Raw genomic sequence first — 19,814 nt, 5'->3', positions numbered from 1 at the left:
TCCAATCCTAGCCAATCCAATCGAAGTAACGGCATCCAATCCAATCCAATCCAATCCAACTAACCGCCACCAATCGAATCCAATCCAATCATATCCAATCCAATTCAATCCAATCCAAGTAACGGCATCCAATCCAATCCAATCGAATCCAATCCAATCCAAGTAACGGCATCCAATACAATACAATCCAATCCAAGTAACGGCATGCAATCCAATCCAATCCAATCCAATTCAAGTAACGGCATCCAATCCAATCAAATCCAATCCAAGTAACGGCATCCAATCGAATCCAATCCAATCCAATCCAAGTAACGGCATCCAATCCAATCCAATCCAATCCAATTCAAGTAACGGCATCCAATCCAATCCAATCCAAGTAACGGCATCCAATCCAATCCATTCCAACCCAATCGAATCTAATCCAATCCAATCCAAGTAACGGCATATAATCGAATCCAATCCAATCCAAGTAACGGCAACCAATCTAATGCAATCCTATCCAATCCAATCCAAACCAATCCGTTGCAAGTAACGGCATCCAATCCAATGCAATCCAATCCAATCCAATCCAATCCAAGTACCGGCATCCAATCCAATCCAACCCAATCCAAGTAACGGCATCCAATCCAATCTTATCCAATACAATCCAAGCCCATCCAAGTAACGCCATCCAATCTGATCCAATCCAATCCAATCCAGTCCATTTAACGGCATCCAATCCAATCCAATCCAATCCAATCCAATGCAACCCAAGTAACGGCATCCAATCCAAGCCAATCCAATCCAATCCAAGTAACGGCATCCAATCGAATACAATCCAATCCAATCCTAGTACCGGCATCCAACCCAATCCAATCCAACGCAAGTAACGGCATCCAATCCAATGCAATCCAATCCAATCCAATCCAAATCAATCCAATCCAAGGAACGGCATCCAATCCAATCCTATCGAATCCAATCCAATCCAAATAACCGCATCCAATCCAATCCAATCCAATCCTATCCAAGTAATGGCATCCAATCTAATCCAATCCAATCCAATTCAATCCAAGCAACCGCATCCAATCCAATCCAATCCAATCCAAGTAACGGCATCCAATCTAATGCAATCCAAACCAATCCAATCCAATCCAATCCAATCCAGGTACCGGCATCCAATCCAATCCAATCCAAGTAACGGCATCCAATCCAATCTAGTCAAATCCAATCCAATCCAATCCAATCCAAGTTACCGCATCCAATCGAATCCAATCCAATCCAATCCAAGTAACGGCATCCAATCCAATCCAATCCAATCCAATCCAAGTAACGGCATGCAATCCAATCCAATCCAATCCAAGTAACGGCATCCAATCCAATCCAATCCAAGTAACGCATCCTCTCCAATCCAATCCAATCCAATCCAATCCTAGCCAATGCAATCGAAGTAACGGCATCCAATCCAATCCAATCCAATCCAATCCAATCCAATCCAATCCAATCCAACTAACCGCCTCCAATCGAATCCAATCAAATCAAATCCAATCCAATTCAATCCAATCCAAGTAACGGCATCCAATCCAATCCAATCCAATCCTATTCAATCCAATCGAAGTAACGGCATCCAATCCAATCCAATCCAATCCAACTAACCGCCTCCAATCGACTCCAATCCAATCCAATCCAATCGAAGTAACGGCATCCAATCCAATCCAATCGAATCTTATCCTATCCAATCCAAGTAACGGCATCCAATCGAATCCAATCCAATCCAATCCAAGTACCTGCATCCAACCCAATCCAATCCAATCCAAGTAACGCATCCTCTCCAATCCAATCCAATGCCATCCAATCCAATCCAATCCAAGTAACGGCACCCAATCCAATCCAATCCAAGTCACGGCTTCCAATCCAATCCAATCCAATCCAATGCAATGCAATCCAATCCAATCCAAGTAACGGCATCCAATCCAATCCAATCCAATCCAATCCAAAACAAGTAACCGCATCCAATCCAATCCAATCCAATCCAATCCAAGTTACGGCATCCAATCCAATCCTATCGAATCCAATCCAATCCAAGTAACGGCATCCAATATAATCCAATCCAATCCAATCCAATCCAATTCAAGTACCGGCATCCAATACAATCCAATCCATTCCACTCCAAGTAACGGCATCCAATCCAACCCAATCCAATCCAAGTAACCGCATCCATTCCAATCCAATCCAATACAAGTAACGGCATCCAATCTAATCCAATGCAATCAAATCCAATCCAAGTAACCGCATCCAATCCAATCCAATCCAATCCAAGTAACGGCATCTAATCCAATGCAATCCAATCCAATCCAATCCAATCCAGGTACCTGCATCCAATCCAATCCATTCCAATCCAAGTAACGGCATCCAATCCAATCTAATCCAATCCAATCCAATCCAATCCAATCCAATCCAAGTAACCGCAGCCAATCCAATCCAATCCTATCCAAGTAACGGCATCCAATCGAATCCAATCCAATCCAATCCAAGTAACGCATCCTCTCCAATCCAATCCAATCCAATCGAAGTACCGGCATCCAACCCAATCCAATCCAATCCAATCCAAGTAACGGCATCCAATCCAATGCAATCCAATCCAATCCAATCCAAGTAACGGCATCGAATCCAATCTAATCCAATCCAATCCAATACAATTCAATCCAAGTAACGGCATCCAATCCAATCCGATCGAATCCAATCCAATTCAAGTAACCGCATCCAATCCAAACCAATCCAATCCAATTAACGGCATTCGATCCAATCCAATCTAATCCAATCCTATCCTATCCAAGTAACGGCATCCAATCTAATCCAATCCAATCCAATCCAATCCAAGTAACGGCATCCAATCCAATCCTATCGAATCGAATCCAATCCAAGTAACCGCATCCAATCCATTCCAATTAACGGCATCCACTCTAATCGAATCCAACCCTATCCTATCCAAGTAACGGCATCCAATCTAATCCAATCCAATCCAATCCAAGTAACCGCATCCAATCCAATCCAATCCAAGTAACGGCATCCAATCCAATGCAATCCAATCCAATCCAATCCAATCCAGGTACCGGCATCCAATTCAATCCAACCCAATCCAAGTAACGGCATCCAATCCAATCTAATCCAATCCAATCCAATAAAATCCCATCCAAGTAACGGCATCCATTCCGATCCAATCCAATCCAATCCAGTCCAAGAAACGGCATCCAATCCAATCCAATCCAATCCAATCCAATGCAACCCAAGTAACGGCATCCAATCCAAGCCAATCCAATCCAATCCAAGTAACGGCATCCAATCGAATCCAATCCAATCCAATCCAAGTACCGGCATCCAACCCAATCCAATCCAATCCAAGCAACGGCATCCAATCCAATGCAGTCCAATCCAATCCAATCCACACCAATCCAATCCAAGTACCGGCATCCAACCCAATCCAATCCAATCCAAGCAACGGCATCCAATCCAATGCAGTCCAATCCAATCCAATCCACACCAATCCAATCCAAGTAACGGCATCCAATGCAATCCTATCGAATCCAATCCAATCCAAATAACCGCATCCAATCCAATCCAATCCAATCCAATTAACGGCATCCAATCCAATCCAATCCAATCCTATCCTATTCTATCCAAGTAACGGCACCCAATCTAATCCAATGCAATCCAATCCAATCCAATCCAAGCAACCGCATCCAATCCAATCCAATCCAATCCAATCCAAGTAACGGCATCCAATCCAATGCATTCCAAACCAATCCAATCCAATCCAATCCAATCCAAGCCAGGTACCGGCATCCAATCCAATCCAATCCAAGTAACGGCATCCAATCCAATCTAATCACATCCAATCCAATCCAATCCAAGTAACCGCATCCAATCGAATCCAATCCAATCCAATCCAATCCAAGTAACGGCATCCAATCCAATCCAATCCAATCCAAGTAACGGCATCCAATCCAATCCAAGTAACGGCATCCAATCCAATCCAATCCAAGTAACGCATCCTCTCCAATCCAATCCAATCCAATCCTAGCCAATCCAATCGAAGTAACGGCATCCAATCCAATCCAATCCAATCCAACTAACCGCCACCAATCGAATCCAATCCAATCATATCCAATCCAATTCAATCCAATCCAAGTAAAGGCATCCAATCCAATCCACTCGAATCCAATCCAATCCAAGTAACGGCATCCAATCCAATCCAATCCAATCCAAGTAACGGCATGCAATCCAATCCAATTCAAGTAACGGCATCCAATCCAATCCAATCCAATCCAAGTAACGGCATCCAATCGAATCGAATCCAATCCAATCCAAGTAACGGCATCCAATCCAATCCAATCCAATCCAATTCAAGTCACGGCATCCAATCCAATCCAAGTAACGGCATCCAATCCAATCCATTCCAACCCAATCGAATCTAATCCAATCCAATCCAAGTAACAACATATAACCGAATCCAATTCAATCCAAGTAACGGCAACCAATCTAATGCAATCCTATCCAATCCAAACCAATCCATTCCAAGTAACGGCATCCAATCCAATGCAATCCAATCCAATCCAATCCAATCCAAGGACCGGCATCCAATCCAATCCAACCCAATCCAAGTAACGGCATCCAATCCAATCTTATCCAATCCAATCCAATCCCATCCAAGTAACGGCATCCAATCCAATCCAATCCAATCCAATGCAACCCAAGTAACGGCATCCAATCCAAGCCAATCCAATCCAATCCAAGTAACGGCATCCAATCGAATCCAATCCAATCCAATCCAAGTACCGGCATCCAACCCAATCCAATCCAATCCAAGTAACGGCATCCAATCCAAAGCAATCCAATCCAATCCAAATCAATCCAATCCAAGGAACGGCATCCAATCCAATCCTATCGAATCCAATCCAATCCAAATAACCGCATCCAATCCAATCCAATCCAATCCAATTAACGGCATCCAATCCAATACAATCCAATCCTATCCTATCCAAGTAACGGCATCCAATCTAATCCAATCCAATCCAATCCAATCCAAGAAACCGCATCCAATCCAATCCAATCCAAGTAACGGCATCCAATCTAATGCAATCCAAACCAATCCAATCCAATCCAATCCAATCCAGGTACCGGCATCCAATCCAATCCAATCCAAGTAACGCCATCCAATCCATTCTAATCAAATCCAATCCAATCCAATCCAATCCAAGTTACCGCGTCCAATCGAATCCAATCCAATCCAATCCAAGTAACGGCATCCAATCCAATCCAATCCAATCCAAGTAACGGCATGCAATCCAATCCAATCCAATCCAAGTAACGGCATCCAATCCAATCCAATCCAAGTAACGCATCCTCTCCAATCCAATCCATTCCAATCCAATCCAATCCAATCCAATCCAATCCAATCCAATCCAATCCAATCCAATCCAATCCTAGCCAATCCAATCGAAGTAACGGCATCCAATCCAATCCAATCCAATCCAACTAACCGCCTCCAATCGAATCCAATCAAATCAAATCCAATCCAATTCAATCCAATCCAAGTTACGGCATCCAATCCAATCCAATCGAATCCAATCCAATCCATGTAACGGCATCCAATCCAATCCAATCCAAATAACGGCATGCAATCCAATCCAATCCAATCCAGTTCAAGTAACGGCATCGAATCCAATCCAATCCAATTCAAGTAATGGCATCCAATCCAATCCAATCCAATCCAAGTAACGGCATCCAATCCACTCCAATCCAATCCAATTCAAGTAACGGCATCCAATCCAAGTAACGGCATCCAATCCAAGCCAATCCAATCCATTCCAACCCAATCGAATCTAATCCAATCCAATCCAAGTAACAGCATATAATCGAATCCAATCCAATCCAATCCAAGTACCGGCATCCAACCCAATCCAATCCAAACCAATCCAATCCAAGTAACGGCATCCAATGCAATCCTATCGAATCCAATCCAATCCAAATAACCGCATCCAATCCAATCCAATCCAATCCAATCCAATTAACGGCATCCAATCCAATCCAATCCAATCCTATCCTATTCTATCCAAGTAACGGCACCCAATCTAATCCAATGCAATCCAATCCAATCCAATCCAAGCAACCGCATCCAATCCAATCCAATCCAATCCAATCCAATCCAAGTAACGGCATCCAATCCAATGCATTCCAAACCAATCCAATCCAATCCAATCCAATCCAAGCCAGGTACCGGCATCCAATCCAATCCAATCCAAGTAACGGCATCCAATCCAATCTAATCACATCCAATCCAATCCAATCCAAGTAACCGCATCCAATCGAATCCAATCCAATCCAATCCAATCCAAGTAACGGCATCCAATCCAATCCAATCCAATCCAAGTAACGGCATCCAATCCAATCCAATCCAATCCAAGTAACGCATCCTCTCCAATCCAATCCAATCCAATCCAATCCTAGCCAATCCAATCGAAGTAACGGCATCCAATCCAATCCAATCCAATCCAACTAACCGCCACCAATCGAATCCAATCCAATCATATCCAATCCAATTCAATCCAATCCAAGTAAAGGCATCCAATCCAATCCACTCGAATCCAATCCAATCCAAGTAACGGCATCCAATCCAATCCAATCCAATCCAAGTAACGGCATGCAATCCAATCCAATTCAAGTAACGGCATCCAATCCAATCCAAGTAACGGCATCCAATCGAATCGAATCCAATCCAATCCAAGTAACGGCATCCAATCCAATCCAATCCAATCCAATTCAAGTCACGGCATCCAATCCAATCCAAGTAACGGCATCCAATCCAATCCATTCCAACCCAATCGAATCTAATCCAATCCAATCCAAGTAACGGCATATAACCGAATCCAATTCAATCCAAGTAACGGCAACCAATCTAATGCAATCCTATCCAATCCAAACCAATCCATTCCAAGTAACGGCATCCAATCCAATGCAATCCAATCCAATCCAATCCAATCCAAGGACCGGCATCCAATCCAATCCAACCCAATCCAAGTAACGGCATCCAATCCAATCTTATCCAATCCAATCCAATCCCATCCAAGTAACGGCATCCAATCCGATCCAATCCAATCCAATCCAGTCCAAGTAACGGCATCCAATCCAATCCAATCCAATCCAATGCAACCCAAGTAACGGCATCCAATCCAAGCCAATCCAATCCAATCCAAGTAACGGCAGCCAATCGAATCCAATCCAATCCAATCCAAGTACCGGCATCCAACCCAATCCAATCCAATCCAATCCAAGTAACGGCATCCAATCCAATGCAATCCAATCCAATCCAAATCAATCCAATCCAAGGAACGGCATCCAATCCAATCCAATCGAATCCAATCCAATCCATGTAACGGCATCCAATCCAATCCAATCCAAGTAACGGCATGCAATCCAATCCAATCCAATCCAGTTCAAGTAACGGCATCGAATCCAATCCAATCCAATTCAAGTAATGGCATCCAATCCAATCCAATCCAATCCAAGTAACGGCATCCAATCCACTCCAATCCAATCCAATTCAAGTAACGGCATCCAATCCAAGTAACGGCATCCAATCCAAGCCAATCCAATCCATTCCAACCCAATCGAATCTAATCCAATCCAATCCAAGTAACAGCATATAATCGAATCCAATCCAATCCAATCCAAGTACCGGCATCCAACCCAATCCAATCCAAACCAATCCAATCCAAGTAACGGCATCCAATGCAATCCTATCGAATCCAATCCAATCCAAATAACCGCATCCAATCCAATCCAATCCAATCCAATTAACGGCATCCAATCCAATCCAATCCAATCCTATCCTATTCTATCCAAGTAACGGCACCCAATCTAATCCAATGCAATCCAATCCAATCCAATCCAAGCAACCGCATCCAATCCAATCCAATCCAATCCAATCCAAGTAACGGCATCCAATCCAATGCATTCCAAACCAATCCAATCCAATCCAATCCAATCCAAGCCAGGTACCGGCATCCAATCCAATCCAATCCAAGTAACGGCATCCAATCCAATCTAATCACATCCAATCCAATCCAATCCAAGTAACCGCATCCAATCGAATCCAATCCAATCCAATCCAATCCAAGTAACGGCATCCAATCCAATCCAATCCAATCCAAGTAACGGCATCCAATCCAATCCAATCCAATCCAAGTAACGCATCCTCTCCAATCCAATCCAATCCAATCCAATCCTAGCCAATCCAATCGAAGTAACGGCATCCAATCCAATCCAATCCAATCCAACTAACCGCCACCAATCGAATCCAATCCAATCATATCCAATCCAATTCAATCCAATCCAAGTAAAGGCATCCAATCCAATCCACTCGAATCCAATCCAATCCAAGTAACGGCATCCAATCCAATCCAATCCAATCCAAGTAACGGCATGCAATCCAATCCAATTCAAGTACCGGCATCCAATCCAATCCAATCTAATCCAAGTAACGGCATCCAATCGAATCGAATCCAATCCAATCCAAGTAACGGCATCCAATCCAATCCAATCCAATCCAATTCAAGTCACGGCATCCAATCCAATCCAAGTAACGGCATCCAATCCATCCATTCCAACCCAATCGAATCTAATCCAATCCAATCCAAGTAACGGCATATAACCGAATCCAATTCAATCCAAGTAACGGCAACCAATCTAATGCAATCCTATCCAATCCAAACCAATCCATTCCAAGTAACGGCATCCAATCCAATGCAATCCAATCCAATCCAATCCAATCCAAGGACCGGCATCCAATCCAATCCAACCCAATCCAAGTAACGGCATCCAATCCAATCTTATCCAATCCAATCCAATCCCATCCAAGTAACGGCATCCAATCCGATCCAATCCAATCCAATCCAGTCCAAGTAACGGCATCCAATCCAATCCAATCCAATCCAATGCAACCCAAGTAACGGCATCCAATCCAAGCCAATCCAATCCAATCCAAGTAACGGCATCCAATCGAATCCAATCCAATCCAATCCAAGTACCGGCATCCAACCCAATCCAATCCAATCCAATCCAAGTAACGGCATCCAATCCAATGCAATCCAATCCAATCCAAATCAATCCAATCCAAGGAACGGCATCCAATCCAATCCTATCGAATCCAATCCAATCCAAATAACCGCATCCAATCCAATCCAATCCAATCCAATTAACGGCATCCAATCCAATACAGAAATTGGTTTAGGTTGGAGGGTCACAGTTTTTTTTTTAACTGGTCGGTGCAACATCGTGGGCCGAATGGCCTGTTCTGCGCTGTAATGTTCTATGTTCTATGTTCTATGTTCTATGTTCTAATCCAATCCAAGTAACGGCATCCAATCCAATGCAATCCAATCCAATCCAAATCAATCCAATCCAAGGAACGGCATCCAATCCAATCCTATCGAATCCAATCCAATCCAAATAACCGCATCCAATCCAATCCAATCCAATCCAATTAACGGCATCCAATCCAATACAATCCAATCCTATCCTATCCAAGTAACGGCATCCAATCTAATCCAATCCAATCCAATCCAATCCAATCCAAGAAACCGCATCCAATCCAATCCAATCCAAGTAACGGCATCCAATCTAATGCAATCCAAACCAATCCAATCCAATCCAATCCAATCCAGGTACCGGCATCCAATCCAATCCAATCCAAGTAACGCCATCCAATCCATTCTAATCAAATCCAATCCAATCCAATCCAATCCAAGTTACCGCGTCCAATCGAATCCAATCCAATCCAATCCAAGTAACGGCATCCAATCCAATCCAATCCAATCCAAGTAACGGCATGCAATCCAATCCAATCCAATCCAAGTAACGGCATCCAATCCAATCCAATCCAAGTAACGCATCCTCTCCAATCCAATCCAATCCAATCCAATCCAATCCAATCCAATCCAATCCAATCCAATCCAATCCAATCCAATCCAATCCAATCCTAGCCAATCCAATCGAAGTAACGGCATCCAATCCAATCCAATCCAATCCAACTAACCGCCTCCAATCGAATCCAATCAAATCAAATCCAATCCAATTCAATCCAATCCAAGTTACGGCATCCAATCCAATCCAATCGAATCCAATCCAATCCATGTAACGGCATCCAATCCAATCCAAGTAACGGCATGCAATCCAATCCAATCCAATCCAGTTCAAGTAACGGCATCGAATCCAATCCAATCCAATTCAAGTAATGGCATCCAATCCAATCCAATCCAATCCAAGTAACGGCATCCAATCCACTCCAATCCAATCCAATTCAAGTAACGGCATCCAATCCAATCCAATCCAAGTAACGGCATCCAATCCAAGCCAATCCAATCCATTCCAACCCAATCGAATCTAATCCAATCCAATCCAAGTAACAGCATATAATCGAATCCAATCCAATCCAATCCAAGTACCGGCATCCAACCCAATCCAATCCAATCCAATCCAATCCAAGTAACGGCAACCAATCCAATGCAATCCTATCCAGTCCAATCCAAACCAATCCAATCCAAGTAACGGCATCCAATCCAATCTCATCCAATCGAATCCAATCCAATACAAGTAACGGCATCCCATCCAATCCAATCGAATCCAATCCAATCCAAGTAACCGCATCCAATCCAATCCAATCCAATCCAATTAACGGCATCCAATCCAATCCAATCCAATCCAAACCTATCCAAGTAACGGCATCCAATCAAATCGAATCCAATCCAGTCCAATCCAAGTAACCGCATCCAATCCAATCCAATCCAATCCAATCCAGGTAACGGCATCCAATACAATCCTATCGAATCCAATCCAATCCAAATAACCGCATCCAATCCAATCCAATCCAATCCAATTAACGGCACCCAATCCAATCCAATCCATTCCTATCCTATCCAAGTAACGGCATCCAATCTAATCCAATCCAATCCAATCCAATGCAAGTAACGGCATCCAATCCAATGCAATCCAATCCAATCCAATCCAATCCAAGTAACGGCATCCAATCCAATCTAATCCAATCCAATCCAATTCAATCCAATCCAATCCAAGTAACCGCATCCAATCCAATCCATTCCAATCCAAGTAACGGCACCCAATCCAATCCAATCCAATCCAATCCAATGCAATCCTAGTAACGGCATCCAATCCATGCCAATCCAATCCAATCCAAGTAACGGCATCCAATCCAATCCAATCCAATCCAAGTAACGGCATCCAATCCAATCCAATCGAATCTAATCCAATCCAATCCAAGGAACGGCATCCAATCGAATCCAATCCAATCCAATCCAAGTACCGGCATCCAACCCAATCCAATCCAATCCAATCCAAGTAACGGCATCGAATCCAATGCAATCCAATCCAATCCAAGTAACGGCATCGAATCCAATGCAATCCAATCCAATCCAATCCAAACCAATCCAATCCAAGTAACGGCAGCAAATCCAATTTAATCCAATCGAATCCAATCCAATCCAAGTAACGGCATCCAATCCAATCCTATCGAATCCAATCCAATCCAAGTAACCGGATTCAATCCAATCCAATCCAATCCAATTAACGGCATCCAATATAATCCAATGCAATCCAATCCTATCCTATCCAGGTAACGGCATCCAATCTAATCCAATCCAATCCAATCCAATCCAAGTAACCGCATCCAATCCAATACAATCCAATCCAATCCAATCCAAGTAACGGCATTCAATCCAATGCAATCCAATCCAATCCAAACCAATCCAGGTACCGGCATCCAATCCAATCCAAACAATCCAAGAAACGGCATCCAATCCAATCTAATCCAATCCAATCCAATCCAAGTAACCGCATCCAATCCAATCCAATCCAATCCAAGTAACGGCATCCAATCCAATCCTATCGAATCCAATCCAATCCAAGTAATCGCATTCAATCCATTCCAATTAACGGCATCCAATCTAATCGAATCCAATCCTATCTTATCCAAGTAACGGCATCCAATCTAATCCAATCCAATCCAATCCAAGTAACCGCATCCAATCCAATCCAATCCAAGTAACGGCATCCAATCCAATGCAATCCAATCCAATCCAATCCAATCCAGGTACCGGCATCCAATTCAATCCAACCCAATCCAAGTAACGGCATCCAATCCAATCTAATCCAATCCAATCCAATAAAATCCCATCCAAGTAACGGCATCCATTCCGATCCAATCCAATCCGATCCAGTCCAAGAAACGGCATCCAATCCAATACAATCAAATCCAAACCAATGCAACCCAAGTAACGGCATCCAATCCAAGCCAATCCAATCCAATCCAAGTAACGGCATCCAATCGAATCCAATCCAATCCAATCCAAGTACCGGCATCCAACCCAATCCAAACCAATCCAAGTAACGGCATCCAATCCAATGCAATCCAATCCAATCCAATCCAAACCAGTCCAATCCAAGTAACGGCATCCAATGCAATCCTATCGAATACAATCCAATGCAAATAACCGCATCCAATCCAATCCAATCCAATTAACGGCATCCAATCCAATACAATCCAATCCTATCCTATCCAAGTAACGGCATCCAATCTAATCCAATCCAATCCAATCCAATCCAAGAAACCGCATCCAATCCAATCCAATCCAAGTAACGGCATCCAATCTAATGCAATCCAATCCAATCCAATTCAATCCAGGTACCGGCATCCAATCCAATCCAATCCAAGTAACGCCATCCAATCCAATCTAATCAAATCCAATCCAATCCAATCCAATCCAAGTTACCGCATCCAATCGAATCCAATCCAATCCAATCCAATCCAAGTAACGGCATGCAATCCAATCCAATCCAATCCAAGTAACGGCATCCAATCCAATCCAATCCAAGTAACGCATCCTCTCCAATCCAATCCAATCCAATCCAATCCAATCCAATCCAATCCAATCCAATCCAATCCAATCCTAGCCAATCCAATCGAAGTAACGGCATCCAATCCAATCCAATCCAATCCAACTAACCGCCTCCAATCGAATCCAATCAAATCAAATCCAATCCAATTCAATCCAATCCAAGTAACGGCATCCAATCCAATCCAATCGAATCCAATCCAATCCATGTAACGGCATCCAATCCAATCCAATCCAAGTAACGGCATGCAATCCAATCCAATCCAATCCAGTTCAAGTAACGGCATCGAATCCAATCCAATCCAATCCAAGTAACGGCATCCAATCGAATCCAATCCAATCCAATCCAAGTAACGGCATCCAATCCAATCCAAGTAAAGGCATCCAATCCAATCCAATCCATTCCAACCCAATCGAATCTAATCCAATCCAATCCAAGTAACGGCATATAATCGAATCCAATCCAATCCAATCCAAGTACCGGCATCCAACCCAATCCAATCCAATCCAATCCAAGTAACGGCAACCAATCCAATGCAATCCTATCCAATCCAATCCAAACCAATCCAATCCATGTAACGGCATCCAATCCAATCTAATCCAATCGAATCCAATCCAATACAAGTAACGGCATCCAATCAAATCCAATCCAATCGAATTAACGGCATCCAATCCAATACAATCCATTCCAACCCAATCCAATCTAATCCAATCCAATCCAAGTAACGGCATATAATCGAATCCAATCCAATCCAAGTACCGGCATCCAACCCAATCCAATCCAATCCAATCCAAGTAACCGCATCCAATCCAATCCAATCCAATCCAAGTAACGGCATCCAATCCAATGCAACCCAATGCAATCCAATCCAATCCAATCCAGGTACCGGCATCCAATCCAATCTAATCCAATCCAAGTAACGGCATCCAATCCAATCTAATCCAATCCAATCCAATCCAATCCAAGTACCGGCATCCAACCCAATCCAATCCAATCCAAGTAACGGCATCCAATCCAATGCAATCCAATCCAATCCAATCCAAACCAATCCAATCCAAGTAACGGCATCCAATCCAATCCTATCGAATTCAATCCAATCCAAATAACCGCATCCAATCCAATCCAATCCAATCCAATTAACGGCATCCAATCCAATCCAATCCAATCCTATCCTATCCAAGTAACGGCATCCAATCCAATCCAATCCAATCCAAACCTATCCAAGTAACGGCATCCAATCAAATCGAATCCAATCCAGTCCAATCCAAGTAACCGCATCCAATCCAATCCAATCCAATCCAATCCAGGTAACGGCATCCAATACAATCCTATCGAATCCAATCCAATCCAAATAACCGCATCCAATCCAATCCAATCCAATCCAATTAACGGCACCCAATCCAATCCAATCCATTCCTATCCTATCCAAGTAACGGCATCCAATCTAATCCAATCCAATCCAATCCAATGCAAGTAACGGCATCCAATCCAATGCAATCCAATCCAATCCAATCCAATCCAATCCAAGTAACGGCATCCAATCCAATCTAATCCAATCCAATCCAATTCAATCCAATCCAATCCAAGTAACCGCATCCAATCCAATCCAATCCAATCCAAGTAACGGCACCCAATCCAATCCAATCCAATCCAATCCAATGCAATCCTAGTAACGGCATCCAATCCATGCCAATCCAATCCAATCCAAGTAACGGCATCCAATCCAATCCAATCCAATCCAAGTAACGGCATCCAATCCAATCCAATCGAATCTAATCCAATCCAATCCAAGGAACGGCATCCAATCGAATCCAATCCAATCCAATCCAAGTACCGGCATCCAACCCAATCCAATCCAATCCAATCCAAGTAACGGCATCGAATCCAATGCAATCCAATCCAATCCAAGTAACGGCATCGAATCCAATGCAATCCAATCCAATCCAATCCAAACCAATCCAATCCAAGTAACGGCAGCAAATCCAATTTAATCCAATCGAATCCAATCCAATCCAAGTAACGGCATCCAATCCAATCCTATCGAATCCAATCCAATCCAAGTAACCGGATTCAATCCAATCCAATCCAATCCAATTAACGGCATCCAATATAATGCAATGCAATCCAATCCTATCCTATCCAGGTAACGGCATCCAATCTAATCCAATCCAATCCAATCCAATCCAAGTAACCGCATCCAATCCAATACAATCCAATCCAATCCAATCCAAGTAACGGCATTCAATCCAATGCAATCCAATCCAATCCAAACCAATCCAGGTACCGGCATCCAATCCAATCCAAACAATCCAAGAAACGGCATCCAATCCAATCTAATCCAATCCAATCCAATCCAAGTAACCGCATCCAATCCAATCCAATCCAATCCAAGTAACGGCATCCAATCCAATCCTATCGAATCCAATCCAATCCAAGTAATCGCATTCAATCCATTCCAATTAACGGCATCCAATCTAATCGAATCCAATCCTATCTTATCCAAGTAACGGCATCCAATCTAATCCAATCCAATCCAATCCAAGTAACCGCATCCAATCCAATCCAATCCAAGTAACGGCATCCAATCCAATGCAATCCAATCCAATCCAATCCAATCCAGGTACCGGCATCCAATTCAATCCAACCCAATCCAAGTAACGGCATCCAATCCAATCTAATCCAATCCAATACAATAAAATCCCATCCAAGTAACGGCATCCATTCCGATCCAATCCAATCCGATCCAGTCCAAGAAACGGCATCCAATCCAATACAATCAAATCCAAACCAATGCAACCCAAGTAACGGCATCCAATCCAAGCCAATCCAATCCAATCCAAGTAACGGCATCCAATCGAATCCAATCCAATCCAATCCAAGTACCGGCATCCAACCCAATCCAAACCAATCCAAGTAACGGCATCCAATCCAATGCAATCCAATCCAATCCAATCCAAACCAGTCCAATCCAAGTAACGGCATCCAATGCAATCCTATCGAATACAATCCAATGCAAATAACCGCATCCAATCCAATCCAATCCAATTAACGGCATCCAATCCAATACAATCCAATCCTATCCTATCCAAGTAACGGCATCCAATCTAATCCAATCCAATCCAATCCAATCCAAGAAACCGCATCCAATCCAATCCAATCCAAGTAACGGCATCCAATCTAATGCAATCCAATCCAATCCAATTCAATCCAGGTACCGGCATCCAATCCAATCCAATCCAAGTAACGCCATCCAATCCAATCTAATCAAATCCAATCCAATCCAATCCAATCCAAGTTACCGCATCCAATCGAATCCAATCCAATCCAATCCAATCCAAGTAACGGCATGCAATCCAATCCAATCCAATCCAAGTAACGGCATCCAATCCAATCCGATCCAAGTAACGCATCCTCTCCAATCCAATCCAATCCAATCCAATCCAATCCAATCCAATCCAATCCAATCCAATCCAATCCAATCCAATCCTAGCCAATCCAATCGAAGTAACGGCATCCAATCCAATCCAATCCAATCCAACTAACCGCCTCCAATCGAATCCAATCAAATCAAATCCAATCCAATTCAATCCAATCCAAGTAACGGCATCCAATCCAATCCAATCGAATCCAATCCAATCCATGTAACGGCATCCAATCCAATCCAATGCAAGTAACGGCATGCAATCCAATCCAATCCAATCCAGTTCAAGTAACGGCATCGAATCCAATCCAATCCAATCCAAGTAACGGCATCCAATCGAATCCAATCCAATCCAATCCAAGTAACGGCATCCAATCCAATCCAAGTAAAGGCATCCAATCCAATCCAATCCATTCCAACCCAATCGAATCTAATCCAATCCAATCCAAGTAACGGCATATAATCGAATCCAATCCAATCCAATCCAAGTACCGGCATCCAACCCAATCCAATCCAATCCAATCCAAGTAACGGCAACCAATCCAATGCAATCCTATCCAATCCAATCCAAACCAATCCAATCCATGTAACGGCATCCAATCCAATCTAATCCAATCGAATCCAATCCAATACAAGTAACGGCATCCAATCAAATCCAATCCAATCCAATTAACGGCATCCAATCCAATACAATCCATTCCAACCCAATCCAATCTAATCCAATCCAATCCAAGTAACGGCATATAATCGAATCCAATCCAATCCAAGTACCGGCATCCAACCCAATCCAATCCAATCCAATCCAAGTAACCGCATCCAATCCAATCCAATCCAATCCAAGTAACGGCATCCAATCCAATGCAACCCAATGCAATCCAATCCAATCCAATCCAGGTACCGGCATCCAATCCAATCTAATCCAATCCAAGTAACGGCATCCAATCCAATCTAATCCAATCCAATCCAATCCAATCCAAGTACCGGCATCCAACCCAATCCAATCCAATCCAAGTAACGGCATCCAATCCAATGCAATCCAATCCAATCCAATCCAAACCAATCCAATCCAAGTAACGGCATCCAATCCAATCCTATCGAATTCAATCCAATCCAAATAACCGCATCCAATCCAATCCAATCCAATCCAATTAACGGCATCCAATCCAATCCAATCCAATCCTATCCTATCCAAGTAACGGCATCCAATCTAATCCAATCCAATCCAATCCAAGTAACCGCATCCAATCCAATCCAATCCAATCCAATCCAAGTAACGGCATCCAATCCAATCCAATCCAATCCAATCCAATCCGATCCTATCCAAGTAACGGCATCCAATCTAATCCAATCCAATCCAATCCAAGTAACCGCATCCAATCCAATCCAATCCAATCCAAGTAACGGCATCCAACCCAATGCAATCCAAACCAATCCAATCCAATCCAGTCCAAGAGACGGCATCCAATCCAATACAATCAAATCCAATCCAATGCAACCCAAGTAACGGCATCCAATCCAAGCCAATCCAATCCAATCCAAGTAACGGCATCCAATCGAATCCAATCCAATCCAATCCAAGTACCGGCATCCAACCCAATCCAAACCAATCCAAGTAACGGCATCCAATCCAATGCAATCCAATCCAATCCAATCCAAACCAGTCCAATCCAAGTAACGGCATCCAATGCAATCCTATCGAATACAATCCAATGCAAATAACCGCATCCAATCCAATCCAATCCAATCCAATTAACGGCATCCAATCCAATACAATCCAATCCTATCCTATCCAAGTAACGGCATCCAATCTAATCCAATCCAATCCAATCCAATCCAAGAAACCGCATCCAATCCAATCCAATCCAAGTAACGGCATCCAATCTAATGCAATCCAATCCAATCCAATTCAATCCAGGTACCGGCATCCAATCCAATCCAATCCAAGTAACGCCATCCAATCCAATCTAATCAAATCCAATCCAATCCAATCCAATCCAAGTTACCGCATCCAATCGAATCCAATCCAATCCAATCCAATCCAAGTAACGGCATGCAATCCAATCCAATCCAATCCAAGTAACGGCATCCAATCCAATCCAATCCAAGTAACGCATCCTCTCCAATCCAATCCAATCCAATCCAATCCAATCCAATCCAATCCAATCCAATCCAATCCAATCCTAGCCAATCCAATCGAAGTAACGGCATCCAATCCAATCCAATCCAATCCAACTAACCGCCTCCAATCGAATCCAATCAAATCAAATCCAATCCAATTCAATCCAATCCAAGTAACGGCATCCAATCCAATCCAATCGAATCCAATCCAATCCATGTAACGGCATCCAATCCAATCCAATCCAAGTAACGGCATGCAATCCAATCCAATCCAATCCAGTTCAAGTAACGGCATCGAATCCAATCCAATCCAATCCAAGTAACGGCATCCAATCGAATCCAATCGAATCCAATCCAAGTAACGGCATCCAATCCAATCCAATCCAATCCAAGTAAAGGCATCCAATCCAATCCAATCCATTCCAACCCAATCGAATCTAATCCAATCCAATCCAAGTAACGGCATATAATCGAATCCAATCCAATCCAATCCAAGTACCGGCATCCAACCCAATCCAATCCAATCCAATCCAAGTAACGGCAACCAATCCAATGCAATCCTATCCAATCCAATCCAAACCAATCCAATCCATGTAACGGCATCCAATCCAATCTAATCCAATCGAATCCAATCCAATACAAGTAACGGCATCCAATCAAATCCAATCCAATCCAATTAACGGCATCCAATCCAATACAATCCATTGCAACCCAATCGAATCTAATCCAATCCAATCCAAGTAACGGCATATAATCGAATCCAATCCAATCCAAGTACCGGCATCCAACCCAATCCAATCCAATCCAATCCAAGTAACCGCATCCAATCCAATCCAATCCAATCCAAGTAACGGCATCCAATCCAATGCAACCCAATGCAATCCAATCCAATCCAATCCAGGTACCGGCATCCAATCCAATCTAATCCAATCCAAGTAACGGCATCCAATCCAATCTAATCCAATCCAATCCAATCCAATCCAAGTACCGGCATCCAACCCAATCCAATCCAATCCAAGTAACGGCATCCAATCCAATGCAATCCAATCCAATCCAATCCAAACCAATCCAATCCAAGTAACGGCATCCAATCCAATCCTATCGAATTCAATCCAATCCAAATAACCGCATCCAATCCAATCCAATCCAATCCAATTAACGGCATCCAATCCAATCCAATCCAATCCTATCCTATCCAAGTAACGGCATCCAATTTAATCCAATCCAATCCAATCCAAGTAACCGCATCCAATCCAATCCAATCCAATCCAATCCAAGTAACGGCATCCAATCCAATCCAATCCAATCCAATCCAATCCAATCCGATCCTATC

The sequence above is a fragment of the Mustelus asterias genome, chromosome 21 (genome assembly GCF_964213995.1).
Source record: "Mustelus asterias chromosome 21, sMusAst1.hap1.1, whole genome shotgun sequence".
NCBI classification, from domain to species: Eukaryota; Metazoa; Chordata; class Chondrichthyes; order Carcharhiniformes; family Triakidae; genus Mustelus; species Mustelus asterias.
Note: the sequence above shows the minus strand (reverse complement) of the source record.